An 18,389-nucleotide genomic window follows, 5' to 3' on the forward strand; every position below is an offset into this window, starting at 1 on the left:
CTTGCGGCGTCGATACCTGTCCCGTCGCTTCAACTCGTCCGCGCGTTGGAACCTCGTAACAAAATCCTCTTTGGACCTGGCTGCCGGGAAGAAAGATCGGGAGCTAGGGGGAAGGAGATCCTTTTCCGAAAACGTCGCTCGAAAGCACCTGTGCCGTGAAATTCCTGTCTGGCGTCCTATGCATGCGTTGCTCGCTCGCTCGCTCGCTCGTTCGGTCGGTCGGTCGAACGGGCCCGCGACGAAGGCAACGACGACGCGGTGGCAGAAGAGAAGGAGGAGGAGGGACCGACATAGTGGGAGTAAATGGTGCCGGCGTGGAAAGAAAGGAAGAGGAATCCGGGAAGGAGAACGGCGGGGAGAGAAAAGGGGATGCTGTCTCGCTCGTTCACAGGGCCATCCATTGACGCCCTCGGCCGGGCATTTATGAATGAACCCCTCTTCCCCCTCGCGGTACAGCTTCGTTGGCCCCCACCACACGGACGACGCGCCGCTCGTTCTTACGCTCGATGCACATGCGCCACGACGTTGCATATGCGTCGCATTCTTGCCGCGGATGAGGAACGGTGTTTCTGTCTTTCTGTATGGCCTTTCGCGATGATCGTCTAAGCCTAGAATGATGATACTGGATTTTTGGATTGGGGATTTGATGGTTGCTGTTATTGTATGAGTCGAAGAGGTATTGATTGATTGTTGGTGTTGTGGAGATCTGGTTTTGGGAATGTTTGAACGTCGGTTGTAGAAATGCTTCTGCTCCTGTATGCTCTTCGATGATGGTATTGGAATGTTAGGTTAGTTTAAGAGTTAGTTTCTTAAATATCAAATGTAGAAGTTAAAGACCCTCTTCAAGATAAATTTACCGTTTGGATTTCTAAAGTGCCCCCCTTAACTCTCTTTTTGATTTAAAAATGGATAATTCCGAAATAGATTATCCGAATTTGAAATAGATCTATAGTTGATTAAACGAAAGAGCAATGGATCAGCCTGCTGCGCTCGATGAACCTACAACTTATATAAAAATATCCTCGCACCGTTTGTTTCAGGTCGCGTCCAGTGTTCAATAAAAAGAATTACGTCCTCGTGAAAAACCGCAATAACTTCCAATTTCCGAAAATCTCGCGGTCGTAATTTGTACGACAGAAATCAGTCTTACGGACGCATCTTTTTGTTCCAGCCCGATCTTACGTAACAGCGAAGTGTCGAGGCGACCAGCGTGCATTTGTCGAAGCTCCCGTTGAAATCTTAATAACGCGTTTCTTTCGCAACTCGGTTCGCGCAAATCGGGGAAAAAATGTGATTGTTGCGGGCCGGATTGTGCGTATCGTTGCCGAAGGTGTTCGACGGCGCGGGCGGCACGGGGATTTCGTTGGGTTTTTGCGACCGTTAACAGGATGCTTTCACCGGTGGCGTAATGGGAATCATTTGGCTCGATTAGCATCAAATTGACCGTGTCTTCGGATCACGGTAATACCGCCGGTCATTCGCAAGTATTGCGTCACGTGTAAAACCACGTCGCCTGATAATGACGAGATGCGACGGTCGATAAAGTAAGAGCAGCGACGATCAACGATGCTCGTTATCGGTGGAGTTGCAGTTTTTCGGGCAACGTGAGGATTCTTTATCACGAAACGATTGTATACGCGGAAAGCCACTGTGAGATTGATCTACACGGATACAATAAGAATATTTTCTCTTTGTTATATAATTACAAGGTTTTTACAAGGAAACATGGCTACCAGGAATTATTATGAGCTGCTTGAATATTAGAAGCTGCTCGAGGAATCTTGTTTCAACGGAAATGAGGTACTTTATGAATAGTAATTCTTCAAAGTTATATAACGATGGAATTCTTCGAATTTTTTTATCGTGTTATATACAGCTAATCGAAAAAGTGTGTGTATAATTGATATTAGACAGAGAACGTCGAATATTGAAATTTTATTATCATTAAATTTGTCGAAATCATGGTGGACTACTTCTAGCAAAACGTTGAATTGACTTTCAAAATTTCAAAAGACAGCCTTCCCTCTGTAACGTGGCGTGTTATTAATGATTTGATACAAGAGGAAGCGTTAAACGTAAGCTTAAATAATGAAAAACAGTGTTTCACTTCAACTTAAGGTCAAAACAACTTCGATATTCGTCAAACTCTATTAACTCTTTGCAGTTCGAATTTTTTTTGCTGGTTTTCCTCGATAACTCTGTATTATTACAATATCTTATTGGAAATACATCTTAAAGAATAGATAGTATGTAGAGAGCAGTGTAAACGATTCTTACTAATAATATTGAAAATAACATAATAATATAATCCATTTTAAAAATATCTTGACAAAGAAGCACACCTGTGTATAAAACTGATGAGTCACACTCGATATTGGAGCGCAAAGGTTAAGAATTTCTACACAAACCTACCTCACTACAAACTAAGGATTAATTCCCAAGGAAACAAGCGCTAACAACAGGAAATAGCATTCCACTTCAACGTAAGAACAAAACAATTTCAATATTCCACAACAAACCTATCTCACTACAAATTAACACGTTCGCTACCAGCGTCACATATTGGTGATAACAGTAATCCTATATTTTACAAAATGAAAATGAAATTAATCCTATAGATATTGTTATTCAAAATTATAAACTACGACATTACATTTAGAAACTCAACGACTCGTTTCAGTTTCATTTTTCTAATATTTTGTTTAGAAGATTCATTGCAGTGAAGGAAATATTACAATTGAGGAGACCGTTGTCAAAGTAAGCGATGGTAGCGAATGTGTTAAGGGACGAATTCCCAAGGAAACAAGCATTAACAACATAAAAATAGCATTCGCGTTCAACTTAAGAACTAAACGAGGAACTTCGATATTCATCACACTCCATTAAAAATCTCCGCAACAAACATAACCTATTATTACAAGTCACGGGGTTGATTTAGTAGCGGGTAGGTATCCGGTAATTAGCGAACAGAAATTCGCGGGAAGAAAAGAGACGAGCATCGTGTGCGCTGCGGGGAAGAGGGGGCTCGCGGGTTGCAGTGCACGCGCCCCTTTTTCCAGACGGCGGCGCGTCGCCGCCGTGTGTTGCGGTTTTTTCCGGCGGCGCGAAACGCGAGAGGAAACGCGGCCTCGCGCCACAATGCGATCCAAGCTGTTGCGCGCGCTACGTCGGCCGAATAAAAAAGGGGGCCGGCAGCATTTTTGTCAGTCTGGACACGTGTTACCCCGACGAGGAACCGGCCATCTTCGCGTTGGTCCCGGTTTGTCGCGCGTTGCTCCTCCGCCCGGACATCTGCGCCCATCGGGACACGCTCGCATGTGCTCGATTAATCCTTTTCCCGCGGCCCGAGACGACTGAGGCTCATTCATGGAGCGCACCACGACGCTCGCTCGTTGACAATCATACGCTACGACGAACCGAGCTGATAACCTTCTGTAAATCGCAATGAAACCGCTTCCTTGGTTAAATATTTGTTTCATTCGGTTTTAAACGTTGGTCTTAGAATATTTGGCAAATACAAATTACACGAGGTTTTATTAAATTCTTTTTTAATACGTTGACTGTCACGGCAGTCACCGATGGCCGGAGCTTCCAAATTGTAAGAAAATAATTATAACTTGTATGATAACTGATGTCGTATAAAAGTATCGAGCAGCGTAGATAACTAGATAATAGTGTAACGGTAGAATTGTGATTCTCAATAACTAATAATTCTTCCTCTTTATCTTTGTTACAGAAAGATTAAGTGATACATAAAACGCTGGTGTTTCGTGGCAGTCAACGTGTCAATGTAAAACATTTGTGTTCAACCCTGTGACGAAATGATAACAATATTATTTGGAACTTGAACGAAGGAATATCTTGCATTCATTAAGGAGCGGAATTGTTTTATTTCCATGTTTCATGCGTTGATACTTTATTCAATATTGAATTTTGAATTTTGAATTCTTTATTTTGCTGTGTTGAATCGAATGCAGATTGAAAGTCACCTCTCGAGTGCAAAGGGTTAATATTCTTATTCTATTCTTTGGATTTTAATGATAAGTTTGGAGTTTTCGACTTTAACGACAACTGATGAAGTATTGTGACTCGTTGAAATTTGATTCAATAGTTAAGAGTTGAATGTTATATCTTTCTTGCGCATTCCTATATTTTATAGTAAACGTAGGTACAGAATAAACATGTTATTATCTTCTTCTTCCAAGAAACTACTAGTTATTATTACGAACAAAGTACCTTCATCCACCTCAATAGCAAAACAAATCAGCAAGCACGCAGTTAAGTCGATCAGACCATCCTTCCACGAATAGTGTAGTACCAATGTTACACAACCTGCGAAAGATTGCCCGCAACAAGCGCAGAACAAGAAGATAAATACTCAGAGACGGCGAAACCGACACGACCTCATCATCGTCACCGGTTTTTTGCGTTTGCCAATTTCCCTACCATTGGCGACCTCGATACGTGATTCCGTTTGGGTCTGCTGTGTTCCATAATTCGCTGATTTTCAAGAAAATTGATATTCCGCAAAAAACCCGGGTAATTTGTTTCGCCCGCTTCGGTGACTCGGAAACGAAACCTCGAACTGGGTCCGGTAAATAAGTAAGTACACCCCTTCGCGAGGACATTCGTAAGAACATCGACGAAAAAATGTAGCGTCGTTTATCCATTAATAAAATGGAACAGCTGAGAAAATACAGTTTTGCAGCGGAATTAATATTCGGCGGTTCGGGAACGGCAGCGTTTTAATGATACGCTCTTTATAAATCGTGTATTGCGGCCACTGTCGTCGCGGGGCGAGTTAACGCGCGCAATGGCTAATGGATAATGATCGCGTAATACACGTGAATCATTGCATAATGCCGGTGAGCCGTCGGGCGTGGCCGTATTACGCGCGGCCCGCGTCGGCGAACTGGCCGAGGAGCCGAATAAAAAGAGTAAACGAAAGAGAAACGTGAATCAATGTTGCGGAAGATCACGCGTTCACTTTAAATATCGCAACTGATAATCATACCCTTATCCGCGGCAATTTACCGCGGTGCGCCGTATATATCATCGTCGCCTGTTATTTACAGGATGTCGGGGAATGCATCTGCATCGGTGCGCCGGCGCTGATGTGTTTGCACGGACCGCGAGAAGTCGTCGACTCTGGCGGGAACGACGGTCGAGTTATGGTGTCGGGGAAATGTTGGGAAAAAGTCGAGACGAGCGACAGTTTCTTGGTTACTGGAGATCGTGTTTAGACATTACTTATTTGGTTGCATGAATTTTTGGTGCTTGCAACAGTTTGTGTTGCAATATTAAGACGTTGACTGCCATGGTGGTCACTGATGACCGGAGCTTCAAAGTTACAAGAAAATAATTATAACTTACAAGATAGCCGATGTCAAATAAATATGTCCAATGGCGTAAATAACAAGATAATAACGTAACGTAAGAATTGTGATACCAAATAATTAATAATTCTTCATTTTTATTTTTCATAGGAAACAAATTAGTGATATATAAAACGCTCTTGTTTTTCGTGGCAGCCAACGTGTTAAAGTGGGGTTTTGCAGGTTTTATGTGGAAGTTGAGAGATTTGTTATTTTTTGGGTAGATTCGTTGGAGGATGATAATAGTTTTGCTTTTGTGAATGTTAATTTTTTGTTTTGGGACATTGTTGATAATGATGTAGCTTTTGAGAGCTTTGTTGGGGGAAGTTTGAAAGCAAGGGGTTGATTTCATTTTTTGTTAAATTATTGTGGAAATGTTGTAAAATATGAGAACGTTTATTTTTTCTCTTAGTATTTGCTTTTTTCATTCCGAAAATAGTGGACTGATGTTTCTAATGTTTGTACATCGTTTAATGTGTTCGAAATAATGCATTTGATTATATATTGTATATGTTTATATATTGATTTTTAATTGTAGAAGTATATTTTTCATTTATCCTTTACAATTGAATTGTTGAACTTGGAGAAGAACTAATGAATAGAGATCGAAGTACGTTAATTTGAACCAGTTAATTTGATTTGAGGGTAGTGTGACTTCGCCCAAAAACGAAGTCTTTTGAAGAAAAGGAAGAGGGATACAAGCCTGTCCATTCAAACAGAAGAAGCAGTATTCATTGTGTTTTAAAAGGATGCAAAAGGAGGAAATTGTTTTTGAAAAGAAGAGAAGAGAAGAGAAAGGTTTTCTTCGGGGAAAGAGAACACTAAGAAAGAGTAAATTTATTTTAAAAAGGAAGATACACCACAAGAGCAGGGGGATGCTTTCTGGAAACACAAAGATGAAGTACAAGAATATCTTCATTGTCAAACAGGAAGTAGAAACGAGCACAATTTTCATGCAAAAGAGATCAGGTTAGGGGAACATTGTTTGCTGTTCTTAGTTGAAGCGTGGAAACTTACTATTATACAAAATGAAAGGCAACGGTGTCATAATAGCCACAAAAAGAGAGAATTTTCTGAGTTTCATATGTATTATACAATAATTACACAATACATTAAAAATAATATTTACCAAAATTAATATTTATTAATTAGTAATTTATTAATTAGTAAGTTTTCATTAATAAATGCTTTGGTTGTTCAATAATTTTTACATTAGGCCTTCAATGCTCTAAAACAAAATATATTAATATTGATATTATGGGAGATTAATGTATTCTTACTTAATATTAATATTTTATATTATATTGCGTGGGTAAATTTCAAACAAACCGGCAGAAGCATTTATCGGAAAAGGAATGGGAAGTTTGTATAAGAATGTTATCGATCGCTGTTAGTTAGCTATAAAGGATTGCGTATTCTTTGTGGCAGTGAGACTCCGCGTTCCTCGCAGACTGTTGACCCGCGAAGAAAGAAATATGAAGCCCGAGGTAGGAAAGAAAAGATGAAAAAATGAGCCACGGGTTGATTAAACCACGGGGAAAAAGGGTAGAACGCGTCCACTGAAGAAACCGAATAGCTGCTACTGATCATCATTAAGTTTTTAAACATCCACACAATGGCGGCCATCTTGTACACGCCGGCTGCTTCGTATTTGCAATTTATTACCCCCCTCAAATCCATTGCACAAACTATATTTACTTTCAACGTACAATAAATGTTTAATATTCATCAAACTGCATCAACTAATGCAAATTTACATATTCGCGTATAAATTCATTGAAATCGAAAGGAAATCAAATTTTACGAACTTGAACTGCCACGACTTTACAATCGATGTCATTAAAATTTGTATTTTGTGAATGCAGGAAACTGCACAGTGTAATTATCGTCGTTACGAATGTCAACACGAAAAATAAGATTAGCAATTCGCGTGAATTCGTTAAGGAACAGATATCTGCATTTGAAAGGATTGGAAAAGGTTCGCCGGAAGAGCGGCCGGAGGATCCCCGTTAAAGGGAATAAGAAAGGAAAAGTGGCGCGCGTTCTGAAAAAAGAAGCGAGGAGAGAAAGGCAGGGAAGAAGCCGGGGGGAATCGAGCAAGAATTCGAAGAGCGGCATACGAGCATCTTATTTCAATATTTTAAGCGCACTCTGGGGTATCACGCATACCACGAGTGGACGGCCAATATTTGAAACGGACCACAAACGCCGGCGCGGCCGTCCCTGAGAAAGGGAAACGGAAGGCGCGCTGCATACAGGGTGGTGACGGAAATCCTGCATCGTTTCTTCAACGATTCAATTCCTCCGAGAAAACGATTCGCGAATAAAAATTGAATTTTCTCTTAACTCTTTCAGGTTAGGTGGGTTAAAAACTATCTCACACTTTGCTTAGCGTCTCGTGCATACTCGTACAGTTTAATGTTTTATTTACAGTCTTTCGTTCAGTTGGCAATGCTATGAACTAACGGTGAATAAGTGAATAAGTGGAAACAAAAATGTGTACCAGTCGAAACGTATTAGTAGTTGAGGCTGCTGCGATTAACGTAGCGAATTGTGTGCAGTTTGAGTTATTTTCTTCTTTAGAGTCGCTTGCTTCAAAGAGTTAACACGTTGAATGCCCCACCTGATTGTATGATGCCGAGTGTGCGAAATGTAAAAAATGCAATATTAAATTGGTAATATTAATCCTGCATCGTTTCTTCAACAATCCAATTGCTCCGAGAAAATGAATCGCGAATAAAAATTGAATTTTCTCTTAACATGTTAAATGCCACCTGATTTTATGATACCGAGTGTGCGAAGTATACAGAATACAATATTAAATTATTTAATTGCATTCGGTAGTTATTATTGTAGTTTTGTCTTGGATATCACTGCATTAGATAGCGTTATTTACAATATATCATAGTTCAATTGAGCCAATCGCAATAACTGAATTTGGGCGAGAGTCACAGGTGACTCCAATAGCATTCAACGTGTTAATACTAGAACTGCCGCGCGATTAATATTATGAATACATAGGTACTCTTTACAAAAGTTATAACAATAGATTCTTGTTGTATTTTTTTATATACACTCCCAAAGAAGAAGGCAGCACACGTGTGCTATCTTTTATGTACGTGTGTATCTATTATAGTATTGAAGTGAAACTATTTTTCAAATCATTTCGGATATTGAATGCTTTCAAGACGTCAATCATTGCGAAATACGATACTTGCAAAAACTAGAAGCTTGATATAGGTACTATATTTAGATTTGCATTGCTAAGGTTTGTTAGAGTTTCGTATTATTTCGATCGGTAAAAACAGTGCTTGCTGTAAATAAATATAGATGATTGTGTAATGTGTAATAAATAAACAAAGATAGAGATTACGGAAGATATTACATATTGCGAAGGGAGAAGAGCTCATGGAAGGGAGCAAGAAAAATTTCGTTTAATATCAGCTCCCTTAAAATAGTTGAGTATAAAACTCCGAATTTGCAAATAGACCAACTGGAGCCTAATTATGACATCGGTGGCATTAATTTGCGAAGGTAGAAGCCGTTTTATCTCGGCCACGGCGCTTATAATCTCGATTTTATCCACGATATATCCTCTCTAGATTAAAAGGATCGGCACTCCGGCTCGTTAGGCCGCGATATAAAAACTCTCCCCTCCAAGAGTGGCGAACCTCGTCGGGGAATGTGGTTGCACCCTTTCTTTCCGCGAATTCGTCGCGGCGATCCCCGTCAAAAACCGGCGCTGGGTCATGTTATCGGGGAAGCGATTCCATCTCGGCCAATACGGGCTGCGTAATCGCTCGAAATAAGTCGGCCGACAATAAAGCGGTCGCGAGAAGCGAGACCGGCCCGGAGGAGAGGGTCAAGAGACAAAAGGAAATGGCTGCTGACGGGCTCATTTCAATTTACTAGAAGAGACGCTGGGAACTATAGGAAACTTATGTGACTGCTGCCATTTTTGATGAGCAGTAGGCATACTTGACTTTGTAGATTGATTTTTTAACAGAAACTATATTGCAGTTGTTCGAATTAAACAGTTGGAATAATTGGAAGATTCAATTGGAAATTTAGATAAAATTTAGATAAACCGTTAGATATTTCTTTTCTCTTAAATAACGAAAATTGTATGATATTTATATTCGTATCTAGTATTATAGAAACTCATTTTGAAGAATTTTGTTTATGGAAATAACTGCTTTAACGTTATTTCTTAATATTGTCTCGCAGACGTTTTAAATGGGTGAAATAAAGTTTGATTTTCTATATCGAAAGGTTATGTTAGATTGTTAATCATTTTTATTTTGTTTAAGAAGCGGCAAGATGAAATTGCAAATTCATTGTTGGAAAAGTTAGTGGCAAAGTTGCGGTTTAATGAATTACGGTTCGGAGGCGCGGCGCGGCTTCAAGGGGCAACGTCGCCGGAAATGGGATGCAATTAGTCGCGGCGACAAATCAGGAGCCGCAGACCGCGGGGAAAAGTCCGCGACGATTTTTCAATCGCATTCTGGCGTCCGGACGGCACGCGTGGAATTCCATTCGTCCCGGTTGCGTCGGCAATATCGCGGTCAGCGTTCATTAAAATTCATTAAAAACGATAAGCTCAATTAGTGGTCCTCGCGCGCATATTTCGAAACTCACCCCTTGCGGCGCGATCCCTAACGCGTTCCGGGAACCGTTTTAACGACTGTAAAACTGTAAATCCAACTTCCGCAATAAACTTGATCAGTCGGGACACGCAACATAGGAACGGTCATCTGAATGACCCAGAAATGTGTGTCTACCATCGTTGAAAGTTTGCCTTGGTTAACGTGGATATGAAGTAAATAAAGTCTAAGGAAAACAAAAATTAATTTTTATAATTGTATTCCGTGGATTTATCATTTCTGGTCGTCGAAATTTGAAATGAGTATTATTATTGCAATGCTTTTTTCTGAAATAATTGTTTGTTTGGAGGTTAGGTTCGAAATATTCTTTCACCGACACTTTTCATATATTTGAAGGAATTTATTTAGGAAGCATCTAATGTCAGAGAAGTTGTTTACATTAGTTTACGTAGTTAGAAAAATAATAGTTATAATAGTTATAAAACTAAATAAATCGGAGCTTTATTTGAGACTTTATTACAGAAGATCGTATGCACTATCAAAATCGCTACGAATTTATTGCCCCCTTTCGAGCGGGCTATTAAAATCTTTTATGACCATTGGAATCTGTTTTACAACACAATACAAGTCCAATTACAAAAATAATGGTCCAATCAATACACACAAATTCAGTAAACTTAAAAGTTTAATGATCTGCGTATGGGTTCACGACCCCTTTTAGCGCTTCAATTGGACCAGACAAGTTAACTCGTCCTCTACGACATCACCATCATCAGAATCAACTTTAAACTGAAAGATAGATCCAAAAGAAGGAAGGAACAACTTTACGAAGCTGCTTCATTCATCCATCCCAACTAATGCATTAAACAATACCGTAAATACAAATCTAGCCACACAGCTCACCCTACTCATAAACGAATTAATTAACATTCCATGCATATCTCCAACTTTCCATTTCAAACCTTCGTACACACCCACTTACTACTACTACACGCATTTACATAATTCTCATTGTGCATTTCCATACATTCCACCCTTTCCCTCGTCAACATCCTCTTCAGCTACTTACTACGAAGATAACATTCTCTTATTATCATTAAACTATCGTATAATTGGTAGCGTGTCGTGTTACAGCTAACTACGGTATACCCCTCGCCCGGATTTCATCCAACTCTCCAAGAATACACCAAGGAGCGTGCAACAATTAACCACTTTTACACAAATAGCATCCTTCTCGTCTATGAATGGTCTAAGGAAACAGCACTAATTAGCCGGTAGATCTGCGGTCTGGACGCGAGGAAAAAACGATTCGCTGATGGGCCGAATGGGAGGAAGGGGCACGTAAGACCGGAGCATGCGTCAGTCCTTGGCGGAGCTTAATGGAACAATGGGGGTGGGGAGGGGGCCCGGTGGCAGCTCGAGGGCCTCGCAGTCAATGAATCTGCTGGCCTTTTCCCATGCTCGCGAGCAGCACCGCAGAGTTCCCTCTCTTTGGCCGACTCTTCGGGTCCAGTCGATTTTATTAACCTCTGACTCATTCCCTCTTTACTCCCCGTCGGCTAGCCCAGTCGCTAGCCTCCCTGTCCTCTGGCTGCCGAAGACATTTTTCCTTTTGTTTTCCACGTTTCAAGGTTCCGCCTGTCGAGGATGTTATCTGAGAATCGACGGTGTGGTAGGTGGTTCAAGGTTTCGGGGATTCTCGCGTTGGGGATAGTATTGTTTAGCAAAGGAAAGTAGCGGGACTTGTTAGAGAAAGTTGGGATTCAAAGATAATGGAAGTTCGGAATTATGGTTGTTCCTGTTACGAGAAACTGAAGGCACGTTCCGTTCTATCTGGCGTTTATGTTTCTTTGTGCTTTTATTTCATTTGAGACGAATATTTTGTAATGTTGTTAGGGTACTGCAGCAAAATACGACTTCCTTAAATATATTACTTTAAACTTTTGTTACTCGCGCTGGCTTTCGGTATTTACTATTTTCATCGAGAAACTATATCCACAAACAGCAACACCAACACCACAATCGCTTCCCAAATCCAAGTTATGACTCCAATAAACCTCAATCCGCCACGTTCGCTGAAAATCGATCGCCATTATTCCAGAAGCGAAAACACTTTTACGGTACCCGAGGATCCGCTAACATCAAAGGCAATGGGCCGCGGAGGATTAGCGTCCGAACGAACGTGGGGACCTTGTATCGGTAGAAAATCAGTAAAAGCGAGAAGGGAAAACCAATAAACTCCGATGCCTGGGTGCAGAGGCCAGGCACCCAGGGGTTCTGGGACAGGCTTCGCAACAAAGCGGTAGGCTGTTGATAAAGTAGCTAATTTGCCGGCCAGAGAGGTCTTCGTCCGTTTATTTTTCTTCGTTCCCCGGAATCTTTGCTCTTCCCAGCTGAGTTTGTGTCTGTTCCCTCCGTCCCCTCGTTCCTCACCGTCCTCGGACCCTTTGCCCCGCGGTGTCCGCGGCTCTTACGAACTTGGCAGCTTCTTTCTCGGGGCCCGGCTAAAAAGACTCCTCCCTCTCGGTCATCCTTTGCGGAGACCACGGAGGGTGGCGTTAACGAGCCGGCGAGACTTTCACACGATCGTTTGCATCGAGACAAACAGCTTCGGCCTGCAACGGAACCGCGTTTAACTCGGAAACGAGGATTTCCTAGGCTTTCTTTTTTAACGGTGGGACTCTATGGGGTTTCGGTTGGCTGCAATTCGGGGAAAGTGGGAATGTGTACTGAGGTATTGTTCAATGGCAGATTTGTGGAATTGGGGTTCGTAAATATTGCTTTTCGATGGTTCCTATTGATTTTCAAGGGAGAGTTAGCTATTTTCGATATTCTCTTTTGCTGCCTGCATTTTCCTCAGATAATTGATACCATTATATTTACATGTTATTATTTATAATGATAAACATGGTATAAAGTATCAGAATTCCCGATTTCAAACTTTTTAGTAAATTATATCGGACACAAGACTGATTGTGTTACGAATTCTAGCTATTCAAGCACAATGGGCAACGATGTCCAGCCAGTTACATTCGATTTACCTACTCCATTAAAATTCCTTTATGTATACCTTCAATATTCCACAAATCCATTAATTCTAATAATAAACTCTCGCCTTGTCCACAAACATCAAACGTCAAGCATCCGCAACCAAAAGAAGCTGCTCAAAGAAAAAACAAGATTCTCCAGTCGCAGAGTCCTCGCCGCAAAATATGGACCACGTGATGTCCCAGCTGCGACCTTGACCCCAAACGTTTCCGCCATTTCTCGAGCCCAAGACACTACGCAAATCGCTGTCTGGCTAGGGGCAAGGAGGCGCGCGAGGAAATCGGCGCGGAGCGATTTCGCTGGCGGAATGAGAGGGCTGAGGACCCGGAGCGCGGCGGAGGCCAGGCCGAAACAAAGATGGCCAGGGAGGCGCAGCAGCACGCGATACAACAAACGGGCCCGAAGACCCGGGGTCTTGTCGCCCGTAATCTCCGTGGCCCGATTCCGCCGCGAACTTCGTGGAAGTCCAGCCGGGAGGAGGGAGATTTATCGGATTTGCAAATAATGAGACTATGTTTCAAAGGGAGCCCGACCGACGCGTCCTTTTGTTCCTGCCGGATTCCACTGGTGATCCTGCGCTTCTTTTTTCGACGGCCACCTTGCGTTTTTCGCGCTGGTCTCAAACCGTCGCTGAGGGGTTGACGGGGGTTGCTAGGTCTTTTTGGGAAAGTTAGGCGAAATTTAGTAGTCCTGTGGGAAACGCACTGCGAAAGAGGGTTCTGGATTTTGGAGAGATTTATTGGAAACTGGAATTTATGTGGAGCTATGTGTTATTCGGAATTATGTAGTTTGTGGTTAATGGTGGATTTATGGAAAGAATTTGAGGGGTTGTGAATATCATGCTTGATATTGTAGAATATTGTACATATTTTTTGGTTATTCATGATATTGATGAATGTAAATTTCGTTTTACAATGATTACTTGATAGATCTGTTAATACTTTGTAAATGACCGCGAAACAACTTGTATGTTGTGCTTTAAGGCAGTTGTTACAATAAGAATACTCGGAAATGAATTTCTGTTTGTCACGGAATGATTCATATTTTAAAAAAACAACGTTATATTCTGAAATAATTGTAATAATCCGACGTATAAAATATAAATTTTCCCATACGAAGTTCTCGCAGCATCCCCAATGCTTTTCGTTTCGCAGAACGCTTTCGGCGAGCCGGCACGGGGTCGGATGAAGGGGGAAGAAAGAAATATGGAATCGCATGCGTTTCTCACGCAGAGATTCCGTCGGACGTGAAGCACGCGTGAGCCGGCAATTTGCCACGGGAACGGGCTGCACTAATTGAACCATATTATCGAGCCAATCATATCGTTCAGAGAAGCCGAATATTTACATACATGCGAAATTCAGAAGGACGCTTCTTTGTGGTCAGCTTTCGGGCCGAATTCACCGGGACCGGCTGCTTAAATCATTCTTAACGAGTTTTTGTTCCCCTGTTTTTTCAAGTAATCTTTTCATATTGAACAATCCGCCCATGACGAGCTGTCCGCCACGATTGGCGTGATTATTACGAACCTGTCGGGCATTGCTCCCTGTTGCTTGTAATTACACCGCAGGATGATTTTGCGTTAATGTCATTAAACTTACGCTTACGCTGTGCACGGTGTATCGAAATAATATAATGAAAAAAATGTCGTAACATGGTTTGATCCGCGAATACAATTACTTTTCCTAATTGGGGAACTCTGTGCGGTAGGTGTCCAATATGGCCGCCGTCAACGAGACGACTTTTGTAGGTTAGGTTCGGATAGGTTGCGCTTCGTCTTTACGCATTATTATTAATAATATCGTACTTTGCTACTTTCCGGGACAGTTAAATTATTATATTTGCCATAACAGATAGAATAACATACCGATTCCAACGCCGGCACACCAAAATCATTACAATAGGAACTAAATTCCAATACACCTCGACTTCCACGAGAAATCCTTTCAGCGCAAAGATTCACGCAGTCAGTGACTGACTGCAATTATCAATAACCGACCATAACATTGTCCAGTACTTCTATCAATAAACACCGTACATTTCCACCAACAAACACGACCAATAAAGAAAATCCACTCGGACTCAATCTAACAAGTGAAATCCTTTACAAAAAGAGAAAGGGGCGAGAGATCCGCCATTCCGCGAGTTAGGCCCGGTCCGCAGAACGGATGCAAACTTCCCCGGCGCTCCATTAAATCCCGGCTTTCAATTCGAGCCGGGCCGAAAGGAGCCCATCAGGCCGGCCCATATTCCGAAAACCATCAGGCCCAGGGGCCCGCCGGTGAAACAAGCTCCCCGAACGCGATCGTTCCTCGCAATCTGCCGGCGTTCCCTCTAAACGCCGGGGCCCCGAAACCCGAGAGCCCCGAAACATTTCTGGGCCCTCTCCTTGTGCCCGATCCTTCCGGAGCAAAAAGGATCTCGCCCATATCCTTTGATCCTCACCAAAGAGCCGTTCCCTCTTCCTTCTTCTCTCTCTCCTCCGGCACTGGAAGGACCTCCCTGGACTCCGGTCGCCGCTTTGGAGGTCCCGTGCCTCCCCTCCTCGCTCCTCGGCCCTTCTTTGCCCCGCCAAGCCTCCCAACAGGCCCCGTTTGCGCCGTCCCTCATAGGCAAAAGGGAGGCTAACGGAGGAGCGGACGGGGTGGGAGGCCCCGAAAGAACGGGGCACCGATGAAGACGAAGAGGCACACACTGGGCCGGGGCCCCGACAGAGCCCGGAGCCTCTCTCGCTAAGGACAAGGTCTCCTTTTACTTCGCCTCGAAAGAAGTCGGCTCCCTTCATTCGTTCAGGTGGCTGAGGATAAAACGATCCTCGATGATGGTTTCTGATCCTGACCGAGGCTGAGACGTTTTCGCGGAGGATGATGCTTCGAGCGTCGTTCGGTGGCAATGGATTAGGGGATGATATTGCTTGGATTCATTGGAAATGGATGGGAATGCGCGGATGGATAAGTGATGAATGAAATTTTAGTTGAAGTCTGGGTGTTTTGGTAATGATGGAGTTATATTGTACCTCGATGACCGAAGCTGTAGGGTTTTCATGGAGGATAATAGCGATACTGTATAACGACTGTGGATTCTGAAGTGGTAATTTTTGAATTAATTGGGATGTGAGTAACGGACTGTGGAAATAAATAAGTTGTGATAAATGAAATTTTCATTGATATCTGAGTATTTTGGTAATGGATGTTTCTGTGAATTGGCATTTAAATGATTGAAATTGGAGGATCTAGAAGAAATGAATTAGGATACTGATAGGATATGTTTGATAAGACGATAATTTCAATCAGATATAAATTATGGTTGATTTAAAAATGTTTAATTTAAAAAGAATAGCTAGGTGCTGGCAAATAACAACTCCTTCTTCATTAATATTGATGCTGTATTAATGGAGTCTAAAAGTTTTTAGGGGTTGTTCAGAGAAAGGATATTCTTTTAGTTTCTCTACTAGCCAAGTAGAACTGACTCTAGAGTAGTCGTGGCAACCATCAACCGGTTATACGTATCCAGTGACTTGACAGCTATTCGAAACATTTTTATGGGGTAAGCGAGCTTGTGGGCGAGAATACCATTAGAATTTAAGAATGGATTGAGGAACTACTTTCACATCAGATAAATAATTACTTCTAACTTAACAGTCCCTTTAATTCTTAACATTGAAGTTCTCAGTACCATTTCAGTAGGAAAGAAGTGAAAAATCATTCAATTTATCATCTCTGTTGATCAAAGATAGTCCCTGAAGCTTTTCACAATTGTAAGCTTCAATTGGCTTCCTTGCTTTACACTGTTACCATTTCCTCTGCCCATTCTTCGTCGCATGTACCAATCCTCTCGTGATTTATCAAGATCGCAGATTCCGATACTTGCTCCTAAACGATTACTGATACATGTTGCAACACGATAAACCGGCCGAGATCCATGGATCTTCATCGAGATCCCTGTACTCTCGCTGCTCCAGCTGGCAACAATCTTCACTCATAAATCCGCGGTCGCAAAGCGAAACAAGGTAAGACTGATGTTTTTATCTTCAAGGCATTGCGGTTCGAAGTTCAAAGAATCTACTTCTAATCAGTGTATCATCTTCTTACTTGAAATAGGATCGACTTTCTTACAATACTTTCGTTCCTCCTATAATGTACTATCTTCTGAGTCTAGAACCTAAATTCTTTAGAATCGTGACTTACACAATTCCGTTTCTAAATTGTGAAACTTCATATACCCTTAGCAGTTACGATCAGCACTTACAAACAATGTTACCCAACAGGTCGTGATTTCATTTCTAAACCCTCATCTTACAATAATAAATCAGACATATTACTAATTACAACATCTCAAACAGAACCCAATGAAAAGTAATATAATTCCTTTCCTCTAATTCAAAGAAACTACTTGCCATTATCACCCTCTAACACTTCGAATAAACACATACCAATCAAATTCGTCTACAACAATAATTTTCATGCAACCATCACAGTCCACCCACATGTCCTGCCACACGCTTCCAAAATCAATCTGAAAAGAGGCCACAAACCACTGAACAAAGCATCAATATATCCCTTCATCCTTACAAAACCCATTTATTCATCCCCACTCAACAAACATCCAACATCCAGCAGCCAAAAATTCATTCACCCCATCGAATCGTCTACGAAACGAATCCCGACCTCGAAAACTGCTCATATTCCATGCTATACCCCCTAAAATCTCGTTTCCTTGCCACGGGGACCCTCGGCAACCCTTTTAGGCCACGGTTCCTTCCGTGACCGTTCAGGCAATATCATCCAACCATGCTTTCCGTCGAAAACGCGGCGAAAAAAATACGAGGTTGCCGGTCGCGGCGCGATTTGACGTGGCCGCGGTGTGCGCGCACGCACACTTGAACACCCCCAGACGTGCCGCGCGGCTACGGCCACGACCACGAACCCCGTGGGCCCGTAGAACCGCATTCCAAGCTGGCTTCACGGATGGGGCCCCGGGATCGGTGGAGGGGGCGACGGAGGGGGACGAAACGGGCCGCGGAAGGGCGCGAGCTGTAGATCGAGAAGGACAAGCCGATAGAAGGAGTATACGTGTACATTCGAGTAAAAGAGACGACGAGAGGTTGGGGGAGGAGGTGGAACGGCTGAGGAAGGGGAAGAGAGACGCAACAGGCCGGGGAATAACTCGATAAAGCGAAGAACCCCTTCTAATTAAAATGAGTTCCGCCGTGGGTCCTCGTGTACCACTCTCGCCGCGGTCTTATTTCGTCGCGGATCCCTCGCGTCCACCTCCCACCCCTCTCCCCATGACTGCTGGGCCCTCCCTTACCGGCATCTTCCTGGTCCACTGGAATTCGAATGCCGGACACGTGGGAATTTCG

General features: G+C 42.5%; 1 long non-coding RNA gene across 5 annotated transcripts; it reads left to right on the plus strand.

The window, feature by feature from the left end:
* The first annotated feature begins 539 nt into the window (after positions 1-539).
* LOC116427641 (uncharacterized) lies at positions 540-4,105 on the plus strand. Of its 5 annotated transcripts, none has more exons than XR_012997952.1 (4): positions 540-676; positions 1,041-1,800; positions 2,335-2,483; positions 3,737-4,105. It is a non-coding gene; the product is annotated as an uncharacterized LOC116427641 (long non-coding RNA). The 5 variants fall into 5 exon arrangements; XR_012997953.1 differs by having other exon boundaries at positions 555-788; XR_012997951.1 differs by having other exon boundaries at positions 555-788; positions 1,172-1,800.
* Positions 4,106-18,389: the final 14,284 nt, after the last annotated feature.

The sequence above is a fragment of the Nomia melanderi genome, chromosome 1 (genome assembly GCF_051020985.1).
Source record: "Nomia melanderi isolate GNS246 chromosome 1, iyNomMela1, whole genome shotgun sequence".
Taxonomy (NCBI): domain Eukaryota; kingdom Metazoa; phylum Arthropoda; class Insecta; order Hymenoptera; family Halictidae; genus Nomia; species Nomia melanderi.